A 16,400-nucleotide genomic window follows, 5' to 3' on the forward strand; every position below is an offset into this window, starting at 1 on the left:
CTAAAAGACAAAAAGGACTCCATTTACTCATTTTTCAACCCCCATGCAAGCTGACTCCATGGAATGCCAGAGATGAGAGTGGAGTGCAAGGAGGTGCCACGGCAGGGAAAGCCCCTGCTTGGCCACTGTCCAGGCCCCTGCTGCATGGCTCTGCATGCAACTCTGGGATCAGAAGATTCCCTTTCACACGAGTGTTTTTCTTTTTTTTTGGCCAGTCCTGGGGCTTGGTTGGACTCAGAGCCTGAGTCCCTGGCTTCCTTTTGCTCAAGGCTAGCACTCTGCCACTTGAGCCACAGCGCCACTTCTGGCCATTTTCTACATATGTGGTACTGGGGAATCAAACCCAGGGCTTCATGTATATGAGGCAAGCACTCTTGCCATTAGGCCATATTCCCAGCCATCACACGAGTGTTTTTCACAAGCTATCACTGACCCTCCAGGCACCACGGAGACTGCATGGCTTGTGACCTGGTGGAGCGTCCTAGCTAAGTCCAGCGCTGTGGTGTGGTCAGTGGGCACAGTGCACTGGGCATCATGCTCTGCCTGCTCCCCTCCTATTACTCTGCTCAAAACTAATGTGCTGGTGACTCAGGTCTGCAGACCAGACTCTTCAGACAGACAGAGAAAGTGACAAGGAAACACAAGCATCAGGAAATATTCCAGAACACAAGGACAGTTAGCAAATCATTAAATAAGGCATGTCTACATGTCCAATCACAGCCCACTGCACAAGAGCACACACATAGAAGCATGGCTCAAATGGCAGAGCAATAGCCAGGACAAGCCAAGTGTGAGGCACAAACCCTGGCACAGCTAGGATTTTAAATAAATAGGTTAATACTTGTAGAGCTGATACCTGTTTAAGTAAAAATAGAAGGAAAAACAAAAAGATGAAAAACTATCTGACTTTAAAAGTGCCAGCCCTCCGTAGTGCAATACCCACTCCATATAGGATCCTTGTTTCCATTACTCTTCAAGAACAGGAATTGTCTGCCCCCAGGCTTTATTGTCTACATTCACATGACTTTGTAATCCTATGCTTTCATCAACATGGGTTTATTACTGCAGAACATTCTTTCTCAGTAAGATAAACCTGAAAATAACTGTATTCATTATTTGTAGTTATTCAGAAAAAAGTACTTATAATAAATGTTTGGCTACTTAATTAGTTCATATGTCTTTCATGATACACAGTCCTACATTTTTTATTTATTTATTTTTTTTACAATTCGAAACTCCTTTTGAAACACTGGTCTTACCTTGTTCATCTTGCCTAAATATTTCAGAGACTTGTATTTTTTATTTTTAGTATTATTTTTGGTGCTGATCCTGGGGCTTGGGCTCAGGGCCTTCACAGTCTCCCTAAACTTTTCTTTGCTCAAGGCTAGAGCTCTACCACTCGAGCCATAGCTGCATTTTCAGCTTTTAGGTAGTTAATTGGAGATAAGTATGTTACAGACCTTCATGCCCTAGATGACTTCAAACCCTGATCCTCTGACCAAATCTCAGCCTCCTGAGTAGTAGGATTAGAGGCCTGAGCCAATGACCCCCATCTCAGAGAATTTCTTAATGTTAATCAAGAATGTGAAGCAAAAGACTTGTTCTCAAACAAGATTCAATACCACACATAGATTCTTCCTTTCCCTCCTTACTTGGAGATGCTACTGAAAATCTGTTAAAAAAAACTGTTTTTTCCCCTAAATTTCACATGCTCCAGCCTCAGCCCCAGTATATTTAGAGGAGGGGACTCTGGGAAGTAATTAGCTCATGAGAGTAAGGCCCTCATGGATGAGGTTAGTGCCTTTGTAAGAAGAAACATGGGAGGTAATTCTCTCTTTACTGCATATGGAGCTAAATCAGAAGCAACACCTTGATTTCAGACTTTCCAGACTCTAGAACCAAAAAAATTAATTGCTGCTCTTTAAGCCTCTTGCTCTTCCTACTAGCTCCCTGAGGTCTAAGATTGGAGGATAGATTGTTGAGTTACAGTGTCACTTCTGATTGCTATCTCTGGGCTCAGAATGCCCAGTTCCAGTTATGTGGTGAGTAGGTAAGTTGCAGTGCTATGAACGAAAGATTGTTCCTCAAAACATTCTTATCTCTGCTTTGGGCAGCATCTTTCCTTTCCCGCCCCAAGCCTGGGGCATCTTTATCCCTACCCAGAGTCTTCCAACAAAATGCAATGCTCTTTTAATTTTATGTAGATGTTGGAGATAGCCACACTAGGGGTAGAGACAGAATAGGCATAAGAACAATAATAATAATAATAAAGTATGTGTATATGAGACAGTAAAAGGAAATACAACAATGAACATTCAAATGAAATTTCTAATAAAAAAAGAGCTCAGTCATATAGGGAGAGTTTGAGAAAGAGTAGTCATGTAAATAATGACAGAGGGCATATGCTTGACGAAGTCTAGAGTCCTACTTTGGTACAATTATGAAAAAATGAACATGTACCTTGTTTATCTCATGTGGCTTGGGGACAGGAAACAGGAGAGACATGACTTCTGAACATTCTGATGCCATGTGGAACCTCTAAGTCTAAACAGTAGCACTTGCCTGCTCTAATGCCACTGCTTCTTTCCTACCAATTGACCTCAGCAGACAAGCAATATGTGCCTGATCCTAGGTCTTTCTACTGTCTAATTCATGACAGAAGCCTGAGGAAGGCCTTTACTAGAATAGGCATAATAATAGCATTTTTACAGTATTGAGTACTACATATATATAAGAATGCCATGGTCCAACCACCCAGTAAGAACATGTACTAAATGCTTGCTCAACAAACCACTGCTTATGAATTAAAACATATCCCACATGCATTGTAGATAAGGGATGAAAATAATCCTGGAGAAAATAGGTCAACTTAATGTCAGCAGTCTAAGGAAATTACTTCTCAGACTTGAGTATCATATTTGGGCTATTTACATTAAACCAGAGCAGCCTGCAGCCTCCCTAGACTTCTGTGGCTTGAATCACTGCATGGCTGTGTTTTCTGACTACCGTTGCTTTGTTTTGCTTTTTTGCAGGGTTTTGTGGTTGTTGTTGTTGTTGTTGTTGTTGTTGTTGTTGTTGTTAAAGGAAAGAGAATTGATTGGGATACTTTCACATCTTTAAAAAATGGGATTAGCATTTGACAGAGTAAACAGCCTTTGCACATCTTCCATCTTAATAGAGCACATTTGCTATGCACGTTCATTTTCATTGTGTTAGTAGTTGTTTCATTTCTGTTTGTTATCCTGACTAAGCAAGATGAGATAGTATTACAGTCTTTACTATGACTCTTAAAATAAAGGATTAAAAGTTCTTATCATGACAATTAAAATGTATGTCTTATTCTGTTTGTGTTTAAAAAATCTACTAAGCAAAGTCATAAAAGATGGGATTTTTTTTCTGAACCTTCTACCTTCTATAGCTGTATTGAGGCACAATTATAGCTTTTGTTACTATAAAGAAAAATTTAGGCTGGGGCCCAGTGGCCTGTTATCCTAGCTACTCAGGAGGCTAAGATCTGAGGGTCATAGTTTGAAGCCTTAGGCAGGAAAGTCCTTGAGACTCTTAGCTCCAATTAACCACCAGAAAACCAGAAGTGGTGCTATGGCTCCAAGTGTTAGCCTTGAGCCAAAAAGCTCAGGGACAGCAACCAGATCCTGAGTCTAATCCCCATGACCAACAAAAACAAAAAGAGAGAGAGAGAAGAAAAATTTAAGTCTTTGAAACAGCAAAAGAGATTCCTGATTGTTCTTTCAATAAAAGGCTAAAGGCTCCAGAAATTGCTTCACTCTGTGTAGAGATGATTTTACTAGGCTACTTAAAAATCTTTATGGGGAGGTGTTAACTTGTAATAAATTGACACCAATGCAAGCATCTTTTGTCTATGAGAACATGAACTAGCTGGGTACTAGTGGCTCACACCTGTAATCCTAGCTACTTAAGAGCCTGAGAGCTGAGGATTGCAGTTTAATACCACCATGGGAAGAAAAGACTATGAAACTCTTATCTCCAATTAACCAGAAATGGAGGTGTTCCCTGAGTGGTAGAGTGCCAGGCTTGAGCGAAAAACACCAAACAAAGGTGTGAAGCCCAGAGTTCAAGCCCCCAATATGCATGTACACACGCATGTGTGTGCGCGCACACATGGAAAAAAGAATATGAACTAGAGATTTCCAGTTACAAGACAATTGACATACAACAGCTTTTGAAATTCATTTTAACATTTTTCCTACACTATAGTTTAAACATGTAGAGGAAAACAAAACATAATTTCTGTCATTAAATATAAGCTCCACAAAAATATAACCAAAAAAAATACCTCAGTCAGCTTGGCTATGTGATATGCAGTGGGTTTGTAATATGGATCCCCAACCCTCCACAAAGCAAAATCTCAGCAGATTTACCAGCAGTGGACCTTGAGGTGCTTAGTCAGGCTACAGCCATGAAGAAGAGGACACAATAGAGAGTCACCAAACCAGTGTGTGGTTGCCAAATCAGGCCCAGTGTGTGGGCCTGAGTAAGGAAACAGGAAGTATGAGTTGAATAAATGAGCCAATGAGGGCTGGGGATATGGCCTAGTGGCAAGAGTGCCTGCCTCATATACATGAGGCCCTGGGTTCGATTCCCCAGCACCACATATACAGAAAATGGCCAGAAGTGGCGCTGTGGCTCAAATGGCAGAGTGCTAGCCTTGAGCAAAAAGAAGCCAGGGACAGTGCTCAGGCCCTGAGTCCAAGGCCCGGGACTGGCCAAAAAAAAAAAAAAAAATGAGCCAATGAATGGCTCAATGACCATCCTTAAAACTCAGAGTCCGGAGTCTACAAACCATGCAGCATTGCCTGCAAGATGGGAGGAAAGGAAGAAATGTATGGGACAACTAGCCATGACAGGGAGTTCCCAAGATAATTGTTCCAACCATCAAATGTATACAGAAGTACAACTGGATTTATTATGGCTTTTGCTGCTCGTACTTTTCTTGTGAAAGCAGATTCAAAGGGGGTGAGGCCTCTGAAAAGTTTTTATAGTTTACAAAGAATGCTTTGCTCAATAAACTGGGAATTGTAATATTTCTGCAAATGTACCAAGTCCCGTTCTTGTTCTCACCTTCTGACTAGTCCCACTGGACCCAGTGATATCATCCTACAGCTCTTTAAGACTTCACGTGGTTTTCTATTTTTTCCTCTGGCTCAGAGCAGGGTATTTTTGTTGTTCTATCTACAAATTCACTCCTTGTTTCCTCTGCTGAATTCACTTTGTCAAGTTTCCCTAGTGAGTTTTTTTCTGATCACTAGTATGTTTTTCAGCTCTAAAAAAATTCATTTTGTTCTCTGTCTCATTCATTGCCTAGACTTTTTTATTTTATCTTTTGTTTTAAGGTCACCTCAGATCTTTGTTAGATAATAGCCTAACATCACTATTTGGTATTCCTTGAATTTCTGAATAGATTTTTGGATTTGCTTGTCAATTTCTGCAAAGTTGGAATTTTGGGAGAGTCTACATAGTACTGACTATGTAGATCAGCTCGGGGAGCAGTGCCATTTACTTTCCTTCATGATCTGTGGTCTCACTATGCAGCCAAGGCTGACCTCAAACTCACAATCTTCTTATCTTCCTCATTCAGCTTCTCTAATGCTAGGAATACAGGCATGTATCACTATATATACATGAGTGTTCTAATCTTAACAATATTCACTCTTCTGGTCCATGAAAATGAAATGTCTTTCAAGTTATTTACATCTAATTTCTTTCTATTCTATTTTGTAGTTTGAAAAGTTTAAGTTTTATACTCCCTTTGTTATATTTATTCCTAAATATTATATTTTTCATTTAATTTTATTAATAGAGAGGAGTTACAGTTACATATATAAGATAGTGAGTATATTCCTTGTTAAACTTGTTACTTCCTCATTTTTCTCCCACCTTCTCTCCCCCTCAGTTCACTCCCCCCCCCCACCGCTCAGTTGTGCAGTTAATTCACAACATATTGTCTTGTAAGTATCACTGTTGCATTGGTTCACCCTTTGTCCTTTGTCTCACCATTTTGATGTTCCCTTTCCCTTCCCTAATTCAGAAAAATGCACGTACAATACCCAGGGTACCAAAATCAAATACAGTGACAACAGGGGATAAACCATAGGGAAGAAAAATGCAAGAGAAAAGAAATCATTTCAGGCAGGGATGTCCACTCTCTCCCCTGCTCTTCAACATAGTACTAGAATTCCTAGCCAGAGCAATTAGGCAAGAAGAAAATATAAAGGGGATCCAAATAGGAAAAGATGAAGTTAAACATTCTCTCTTCGCAGATGACATGATCCTATACCTAAAGAATCCCATAGACTCTACCCCCAAGCTACTAGAGCTGATCAAAAACTTTGGCAAAGTTGCAGGATATAAAATAAACCTTCAAAAATCAATGGCCTTTCTCTATGCTAACAACCCGAAGACCGAGGCTGAAATCAGGAAAGCAACTCCTTTTGCAATAGCCCCCAAAAACATAAAATACCTAGGAATAACCTTAACCAAAGAAGTGAAAGACCTCTTTGATGAGAACTTTAAAAGCTTGAAAAATGAAATTAAGTCAGAACTAAGAAAATGGAAAAACCTCCCATGCTCCTGGATTGGGAGGATTAATATAATCAAAATGGCAATATTGCCAAAGGCTATCTACAAATTCAATGCAATACCCATTAATATCCCAACACCATTCTTTAATGAAATAGAGGAAGCAATCCAGAAATTCATATGGAACAATAAAAGACCTAGAATAGCAAAAACACTCCTAAACAGAAAGAACAGTGCTGGAGGAATTACAATACCCAACTTCAAGCTGTATTATAAAGCTGTAGTAATAAAAACAGCTTGGTATTGGCACCGGAACAGGCCTGAAGACCAATGGAACAGAATTGAAGACCCAGAAATGAACCCACAGAACTACACCTACTTAATCTTTGATAAAGGAGCTAAAACAATAGTATGAAAGAAAGATAGCCTCTTTAACAAGTGGTGCTGGCAAAACTGGCTCAACACATGCAACAAACTAAAACTAGATCCTTATATATCACCCTGCACCAAAATCAATTCCAAATGGATTAAAGACCTCGAAATAAAAACAGACACCCTGAAAACACTAAAGGAAGGAGTAGGAGAAACACGTGGCCTCCTTGGCGCAGGACAGAACTTCCTTAACAAAGACCCAGAGAGGCTACAAATCAAAGAAAGGTTGGACAAATGGGACTGCATCAAACTGCAGAGCTTCTGCATGGCAAAGGACATAGCTCGCAAGATAAACAGAAAGCCCACAGACTGGGAGAAGATCTTTACCAGACATTCAACAGACAAAGGCCTCATCTCTAAAATAGATGCAGAACTAAAAAAATTACCCTCTTCCAAAACAAAACCGCAAAGAACCAATAGCCCCCTCATCAAGTGGGCTAAAGACTTACAAAGAGACTTCTCTGATGAGGAAATGAGAATGGCCAAGAGACATATGAAAAAATGGTCTACATCACTGGCCATAAAAGAAATGCAAATCAAAACAACATTGAGATTCCATCTCACCCCAGTAAGAATGTCATATATCAAGAAAAGTAACAATAACAATTGTTGGAGGGGATGTGGCCAAAAGGGAACCCTACTTCATTGTTGGTGGGAATGTAAACTGGTTCAGCCACTCTGGTAAGCAGTATGGAGATTCCTCAGAAGGCTAAATATAGAACTCCCCTATGACCCAGCAGCCCCACTTTTGGGTATCTATCCAAAAGACCACAAACAAAATCACAGTAATGCCACCAGCACAACAATGTTCATCGCAGCACAATTTGTCATAGCGAGAATCTGGAACCAACCCAGATGCCCCTCAGTAGACGAATGGATCAGGAAAATGTGGTACATATACACAATGGAATTTTATGCCTCTATCAGAAAGAATGACATTGTTCCATTTGTAAGGAAATGGAAGGACTTGGAAAAAGTTATACTAAGTGAAGTGAGCCAGACCCAAAGAAACATGGACTCTATGGCCTCCCTTGTTGGGAATAATTAGTACAGGTTTAGGCAAGTCATAGCAGAGCATCACAAGGCCCAATAGCTATACCCTTATGAACACATAAGATGATGCTAAGTGAAATGAACTCCATGTTATGGAAACAATTGTTATATCACAGTTGTAACTACTTTCAACGTCCTATGTGTATCTGTAGCTTCTATTATTGATGATGTTCTTGTATCACCTTCCTGTGGTTGTACCTACACTATCGCTGTAATGTTATCTGAGTATATTGGAAACCATGTATACTGGTATTGGAACTAGGGAACTGAAAGGGAATACCAAATTTGAGAGACACAGGGTAAAAAAAGACAAACAACTACAAAAGCAATACTTGCAAAACTGTTTGGTGTAAGTGAACTGAACACCTCGGGGGGGGGGGCGAAGGGAAAGGGGGAGGAGGGAGGGGGTATGAGGGACAGGGTAACAAACAGTACAAGAAATGTATCCATTGCCTAACGTATGAAACTGTAACCTCTCTGTACATCAGTTTGATAATAAAAATTTGAAAAAAAAAGAAATCATTTCACACAGTACATTAAAAATAACAATGACAAACCACTTGTTTCCATATCCCGTAGTTCATTTCACCTAGTATTATCTTATATGATCATATGTATATAGCCATTGAGCTATTGTGATCCTCTGCTAGAATTATCATAGATATATACTAATTATTCTCAATGAGGGAAAACATAGTCTATGTTTCTTTGGGTCTGTCTCACTTTACTCAGCATAATTTTTCCAAGTTTTATTTTTTATGGTGTGATTATAAATGGAATTCCTTTCTTAAAGACTATGGTAAAAATAATTAAAAAAAAAAAAAAGACAAACAATAGTAGATGCTGGCTGGGATGTGGCCAAAAGGGAATGCTACTACACTGTTGGTGAGAACATAAACTGGTAAAACCAGTCTGAAAAGCAGTATGGAGGTTCCTCAAAAGACTAAACATAGAATTTTCATCAGTCCCACTCCTGGATATTTACCCAAATGTCCACAAACAAGGCCACACTAAAGTTACCAGCACAACTACATTCACTGCAGCATTATTTACCATAGTGAAGATATGGAACCAACCCAGATTCCCCTTGGTAGATGAATGGGTCAAGAAAATGTGGTATATATACACAATGGAATTCTATACTTCTATCAGAAAGAATGGCATTGCCCCATTCATAAGGAAATGGAAGACTTGGAAAAAAAATCATATTAAGTGAAGTAAGCCAGACCCAAAAATCATAGGCCCCATGGTTTCCCTCACTTGTAATAACTGAATATGTCTAGGATAGTCCTAGCAATGGGCCCAAATAGCTCAATAGGTATGTTCATGTCGTGACTATGAGGATGCCCCTCAAGGGCTCCATTGGAGATGAGGAAATCAGAAATAGATACTTAAAGTAAATTAGGGAAATAAATACCAGGATACTAGAATTCAGTGGATAGGAGTGAAACTCGAAACAGCACAAAACCTGGAATGTGGTCTGGTCTTAGATCCAAAAAGGAAAACCTGGAGCTTGTTCTGATTAATATAATCTTGTTTACCAGAATTGTAATCATCTGTAATCATTAACCACGAATTATGATTCTCTATGTCTACTTGCTTGCTTTGTCTAACTTGTTCAAACACCTGTGTGTCATTTTCTCCTTTAAAACCCAGGCCTGTGCCCAAAAGTGGGGCTGCTGGGTCCTAGGGGAGCTCTATGTTTAGCCTTCTGAAGAATCTCCATACCACTTTCCGGAGTGGCTGAACAAGTTTACATTCCTACCAACAATGAAGTAGGGTTCCCTTTTGGCCACATCCCTGCCAGCATTTGTTATTGTTAGTTTTCCTGATAATGGACATTCTTACTGGGGTGAGGTGGGGTCTCAATGTTGTTTAGATTTACATTTCTTTTGTGGCCAGTGATGTAGAGCACTTCTTCATGTGTCTCTTGGACATTCTCATTTCCTCTTCAGAGAAGTGTCTTTTCAGGTATTTGGCCCACTTGTTGAGAGGGCTATTGGTTCTTTGAGGTTTTGTTTTGGAGGAACTTAATTTTTTTAGTTTTGTATATATTTTACATATGAGGCCTTTGTCCATTGTATGGCTGGTAAAGATCTTCTCTCAATCTGTGGGCTTTCTGTTTATCTTGCAAGCTATGTGCTTTGCCCTGCAGAAGCTCTGCAGTTTGATACAGTCCCATTTGTCCAACCTTTCTTTGATTTGTTGCATTTCTGGGCCAATAACACACTAAAGCCACCAGCACAACAATGTTCATCACAGCACAATTTGTTATTGCTAAAATATGGAACCAACCCAGATGCCCCTCAGTAGACGAATGGATCAGGAAAATGTGGTACATATACACAATGGAATTTTATGCCTCTATCAGAAAGAATGACATTTCCCCATTTGTAAGGAAATGGAAGGACTTGAAAAAAATTATACTAAGTGAAGTGAGCCAGACCCAAAGAAACATGGACTCTATGGTCTCCCTCATAGGGAATAATTAGCACAGGTTTAGGCTAGTCACAGCAGAGGATCACAAGAGCCTAATAGATATATCCTTATGAATGCATAAGATGATGCTAAGTGAAATGAACTCCATGTTATGGAAACGACTGTTATATCACGGTTGTAATCACTTTCAACATGCCATGTGAAACCAGAGCTTTTATTGTTGATGGTCCTCTTGTATCTCTTTCCTGTGGTTGTACCTGCACTATCACTGTATATACTGGTATTAGAAGTAGGGAAGTGAAAGGGAATATCAAAATCAAGAGACAAAGGATAAAAAGACAAATGACTCCAAAAGCAATACTTACAAAACCATTTGGTGTAAACCAACTGAACAACTCATGGGAGGAGAAGGATAGGGGGAGGGGAGAGAGGGGAAATTAGGGAGGAGGTAACAAATTGTACAAGAAATGTATCCACTGCCTTATGCATGAAACTGTAACCCCTCTGTACTTTGACAATAAATAATTATTCAGAAAAAAATAAAGAACTTGTAAGAAGTTAAAAAAAATCAACAAAAACAGGCCTACTGAAGTTCGGGGCTGACCTTTGCTCCCAGAATGATGAAGTGCAGACACCATGGGGATAATAAAATCCTAGCCCAATTGACTGGGTGTCTTGGAGTCTCCTTTGAATTCAGGATAAAACACCTCCAGTCTATCTCTGGGTTATAGTCTCAATTTGGTGACCGTGACACAACAATATGACCACATAAAATGATGCTAATCGAAATGAACTCCAAGATATGGAAACAACAGGGTTTTTTTGTTGTTGTTTTTAATTGTACTGTGAGAAGTTATTCCTTTTTTCTTTCAGGTGATTTTTTTCCTTTGGTTTATCCCCTGCTGTCACTGTATTTGATTTGGTACCCTGTGTCAGATATATTCAGATAGATAGATAGATAGATAGATAGATAGATAGATAGATAGATAGATAGATAGATCTGATTTAGAGAAAGGAAGACGAATAACAAAATGGTGAGACATAGGGCAAAGTGTGAACCAATGCAATGGTGATACTCAAAGACAATATGTTTGAAATGAACTTTATAACTTGGAGGGAGGAGTAGGGGGAAGGGAAAGTGGAAAAAATGAGGGAGGGGGTAAAATTGTTTGAAAAGAAATGTACTCATTATTGTACATCACCTTTAAATTTTTTAAATGTGGTAAAATATATGTAGCAAGATTTACAAGCTAACCAATTCTTTACTTGATTTATTTATTTATTGTCAAAGTGATGTACAGAGAGATTATGGTTTCATACATAAGGCAGTGAATACATTTCTTATCAAACTTGTTACCTCCTCCCACATTTTCTCTCACCTTCCCCCCTCCCCAGTTCCCCCTCCCTGAGTTGTACAATTGGTTTACAGCATATAGTTTTTTGTAAGTATTGCTGTTGCATTGGTTCGCCTTTTACCCTTTGTCTCTCCATTTTCATGTTCCTCTTCCCTTCCCTGCTTCTGATAAAACTATATACAATACCCAGGGTACCAAAATAAGTTACAATGACATCAGGGGTAAAACCATGAGGAAGAAAGAAAAAAGAAAAGGCATAATTTTACATGGTACATTAAACATAACAATGACAATGATAAACCACTTATTACCATAACTGGGAGTTCATTTTGCTTAGCATCATCTCAGGTGTTCATATGTACATAGCTATTGAGCTATTGTGATCTTCCACTATAACTATCCTAGACAAGTACTAATTATTACCAATGAGGGAAACCATAGAGTCTATTTTCCTTTGAGTTGGCTCACTTCACTTACTATGATTTTTTTCCAAGTTTTTCTTTCCATTTCCTTACAAATGGGGCAATGTCATTCTTTCTGATAGAGGCATATGTACCAAATTTTCTTGATCTCCTGAGGGGCATCTGGGTTGGTTCCATATTTTCGCTATGGCAAATTATGCTGCAATGAACATAGTTGTGCTGGCTTTGGTGTGTTCCTGTTTGTAATCCTTTGGGTAGAAGGCCAAAAGCAGGGCTGCTGGGTCATAGGGAAGCTCTATGTTTAGCCTTTTGAGGAATCTCTGCACTGCTTTCCAGAGTGGTTGAACAAGTTTACACTCCCCCCAACAGTGTAGTAGCTTTCCCTTTTGTCCACATCCCCTCCAGCTTCTGTTATTGTTAGTTTTCTTGATAATGGACATTCTTACTGGGGTGAGGTGGAATCTCAATGTTGTTTTGATTTGCATTTCTTTTGTGTTCAGTGATGTTGAGCACTTCTTCCTCTGCCTCCTGGCTATTCTCATTTCCTAACTAATTTAAGTGTGCAGTCCAGAGGCATTAGTACCTTCACTGAATCTTTCCATCATCCCCAGCAGAAGCTCTGTGCCCATTTCCTGCCACTCTCCAGATCCTGATAATCATTTTCCTACCATCTATCTTTATGGATGTTATTATTTTACCTCCTATGTATAAATATAGTCATACAACATGTGTCCTTTTGTATATGAGCTGTTTAATCTAGAACCACTTCTTCAAGGCTTTCTCATATTGTAGCATGTACCACATTTATTTCATTTTTAATGTTTCATAATATTCTATTATATATTACATACCACCTTTATATTATAGATCTCATTAAAGAGTGGAGGCAAATGTGCATTCAGCCTACCTTTATAACACAAAATCCCAGCAGAAAAACTTGTGATGAGTGCTTTATAGATGCTGTCTTAGCATTTGTGAAGTTAGCTTGAACTAACTTCACTGGATTGGGACTTTAGACAATATATTAGGTTGTGTATAGTGCTGCTTTGTTTTCCAATTTACAAAATTGATGTATCATTTTATTTGCTTTTCATGCAATTCAAAGAATCTAAATGCATTTTATAAATGTTCACTTTAATAATACATATATTTTAGGCAGATTTCAATTATATATGTATGCACACATATATACACCATATATATGTTATATATACATTTTATGCATATAAACAACTATATTCACATATGTCCAAACTTGTAACAACATTGAACTAAGAAATTCTCATTTTTATACAATTTCTTTAATTAATTAGTAATAAAATGTGAACATCTAAATTTTCATATTCAGAGAAATGTGTCTAATTTTTCCCTTTTGTAAACCTAAGAGATATGGGGTATATGTTTTCAAGGATCCTTGTTGTAGTGGAGATTTTTTTAACAATAAAAACCCTTGAGGACGTTCACAAGTAGTTTAATCAATTCTTCTCTGAGCTGAATCTTTAAACCTTTAGCAGACATATTAACGTATTCCATCTTCAGAAGGACCGTTCCATACTTATTGTACTCCTGGGAAATTGTTTGTCATCTGATCTGATCTGCCCTAATTTGAGCTTGTCTCCTTTCTTTTGTCTCCTGACATTTTTTAGGAGATTAGAACATCCTGGAAGCACTCACATAATCACCCAGAGAAGTTGTTACTCCATTGTCTGACTTTTGAAAAATGCTAAGAGCTATTATTGTTAAAATTGAATATTGCCATAGAATGATAATTAATTTGGTCTTTAACTGTTCAGCTTTATTTCTCTGCATACAGAAGCAATGAAGTATATATAAGTGGTACACTGGTTACAGACATGGGGTTTAGTGCCATTTGGACTGAGGTATCCCTCCTCAATCTTGTCTTTAGCCTTCTCAAGTCTGTTTCACAAAAAGTGATGTTCAGGAACTGTAATTCCTTGGAATGACTATTTTTTTTTTTTTTTGCCAGTCCTGGGTCTTGAACTCAGGGCCTGAGCACTGCCTTTGGCTTCTTTTTGCTCAAGGCTAGCATTCTGCCACTTGAGCCACAGCGCCACTTCTGGCCATTTTCCATATATGTGGTGCTGGGGAATCAAACCCAGGGCTTCATGAATACAAGGCAAGCACTCTTTGCCACTAGGCCATATTCCCAGCCCCAGGAACTGTCATTCCTATGGTATGATTCTTCACCTCTATTCCTGGATTCATTAATTGCTGATTGATGTTTACTGTTTCAGAGGAAAGCCCCGAAGTTCATTTTTGTGTCTATATTTTTATTATTGTGCTTGCTTAATCTAACAGTTAAAATTTGAAGAAGAAAAGGTACAGGCAAATTTTAGAAGGAAAACACAATGATATACCAGCCTATATCCTTTCCATACCCAGTGCTTCTTTTCTCCTTTCTGACCACCAAAAGATGAATAGAATAGACTCCTTCTATCTTTATATAAGAGAAATTGGACCCTAGTCATTGTCCTTTTCCACTCCTGTGTTGATGTGAAGTGAAGGCTCTGCTAGGCCTGCTTTCAGCACCACATGCTTGTACTTCCTCTTCAGCAGTGATGATAGATAGATAGATACATAGTGTGTGTGTGTGTGTGTGTGTGTGTGTGTGTGTGTGTGTGTTTGTGTGTTAGGAACCCATAGGCACTGAAAGGGATCCTGATATCTCCCTCCATGTGGAGCAGAGTCCAATGCATGGCACATTGTGAAATAAGAAAGAGGCATACTATTGTTAAGTCACTAGGATTTCTAGGAATCACTCATTATAGCCATAATACTTGTCATGACTGACGTATCACTAGAATACTTTCTTCTTCAAGATGGAGTTTTACTTACTCCATTGCAGAAATAAGTCTGGACTGAAGAGTGCTGGGACTATTATTAGGTTTTGTGTTCACAATTTCTTTCCTTGGTATCTTCCTGTTTTTCCCAATGTTGTGTCAGAGTGATTGTTAAGATTTCTAAAATTCCAATGAAAAGGCAGCATTTGGAGGCTAGTTCAGACTGGAATCTGGGCAAGTGAATTTGGAGGTGATCTCCTCTGGAAAAAGTATGGTTGCACTATATGGCAGATTTATAGGCTCCAGCCCACTGCCACTCTGCTGGTGTCTTGGTTTTCACTGAAAATGTCTTTTTTTCCTTATTTATTGTCAAAGTGATGTACAGAGAGGTTACAGTTTCATACATTAGGCCATGGGTACATTTCTTGTACTGTTTATTACCACCTCCCTCATTCACCCTTCCTCCTTCCTCTTTCCCTCTCCCCCCATGACTTGTTCAGTTGGTTTACACCAAATGGTTTTGCAAGTATTGCTTTTGGAGTCCTTTGTCTTTTTATCCTTTGTCTCTTGATTTTGATATTCCCTTTCACTTCCCTACTTCTAATACCAGTATATACAGTATCCAGTGTACTCAGATGAGATACAGTGATAGTGTGGGTACAACCACAGGAAGGGGATACAAGAGGATTATCAACAATAGAAGCTACGGTTTGACATGACATGTTGAAAGTGATTACAACAGTGATATAACAGTCGTTTCCATAACATGGAGTTCATTTCACTTAGCATCATCTTATGCATTCATAAGGGCATAGCTATTAGGCTCTTGTGATCCTCTGCTGTGACTAGCCTAAACCTGTGCTAATTATTCCCTATGAGGGAGACCATAGAGTCCATGTTTCTTTGGGTCTGGCTCACTTCACTTAGTATAATTTTTTCCAAGTCCTTCCATTTCCTTACAAATGGGTTAATGTCATTCTTTCTGATAGAGGCATAAAATTCCATTGTGTATATGTACCACATTTTCCTGATCCATTCATCTACTGAGGGGCATCTAGGTTGGTTCCATATTTTAGCTATGACAAATTGTGCTGCGATGAACATTGTTGTGCTGGTGGCATTACTGTGATTTTGTTTGTGGTCTTTTGGGTAGATGCCCAAAAGTGGGGCTCCTGGGTCACAGGGGAGCTCTATGTTTAGCCTTCTGAGGAATCTACATACCACTTTCCAGAGTGGCTGAACCAGTTTACATTCCCACCAACAATGAGGTAGGGTTCCCTTTGGCCACATCCCCTCCAACATTTATTATTCTTAGTCTTCTTGATAAAGGACATTCTTAC

The sequence above is a fragment of the Perognathus longimembris genome, chromosome 4, assembly GCF_023159225.1.
Source record: "Perognathus longimembris pacificus isolate PPM17 chromosome 4, ASM2315922v1, whole genome shotgun sequence".
NCBI classification, from domain to species: Eukaryota; Metazoa; Chordata; class Mammalia; order Rodentia; family Heteromyidae; genus Perognathus; species Perognathus longimembris.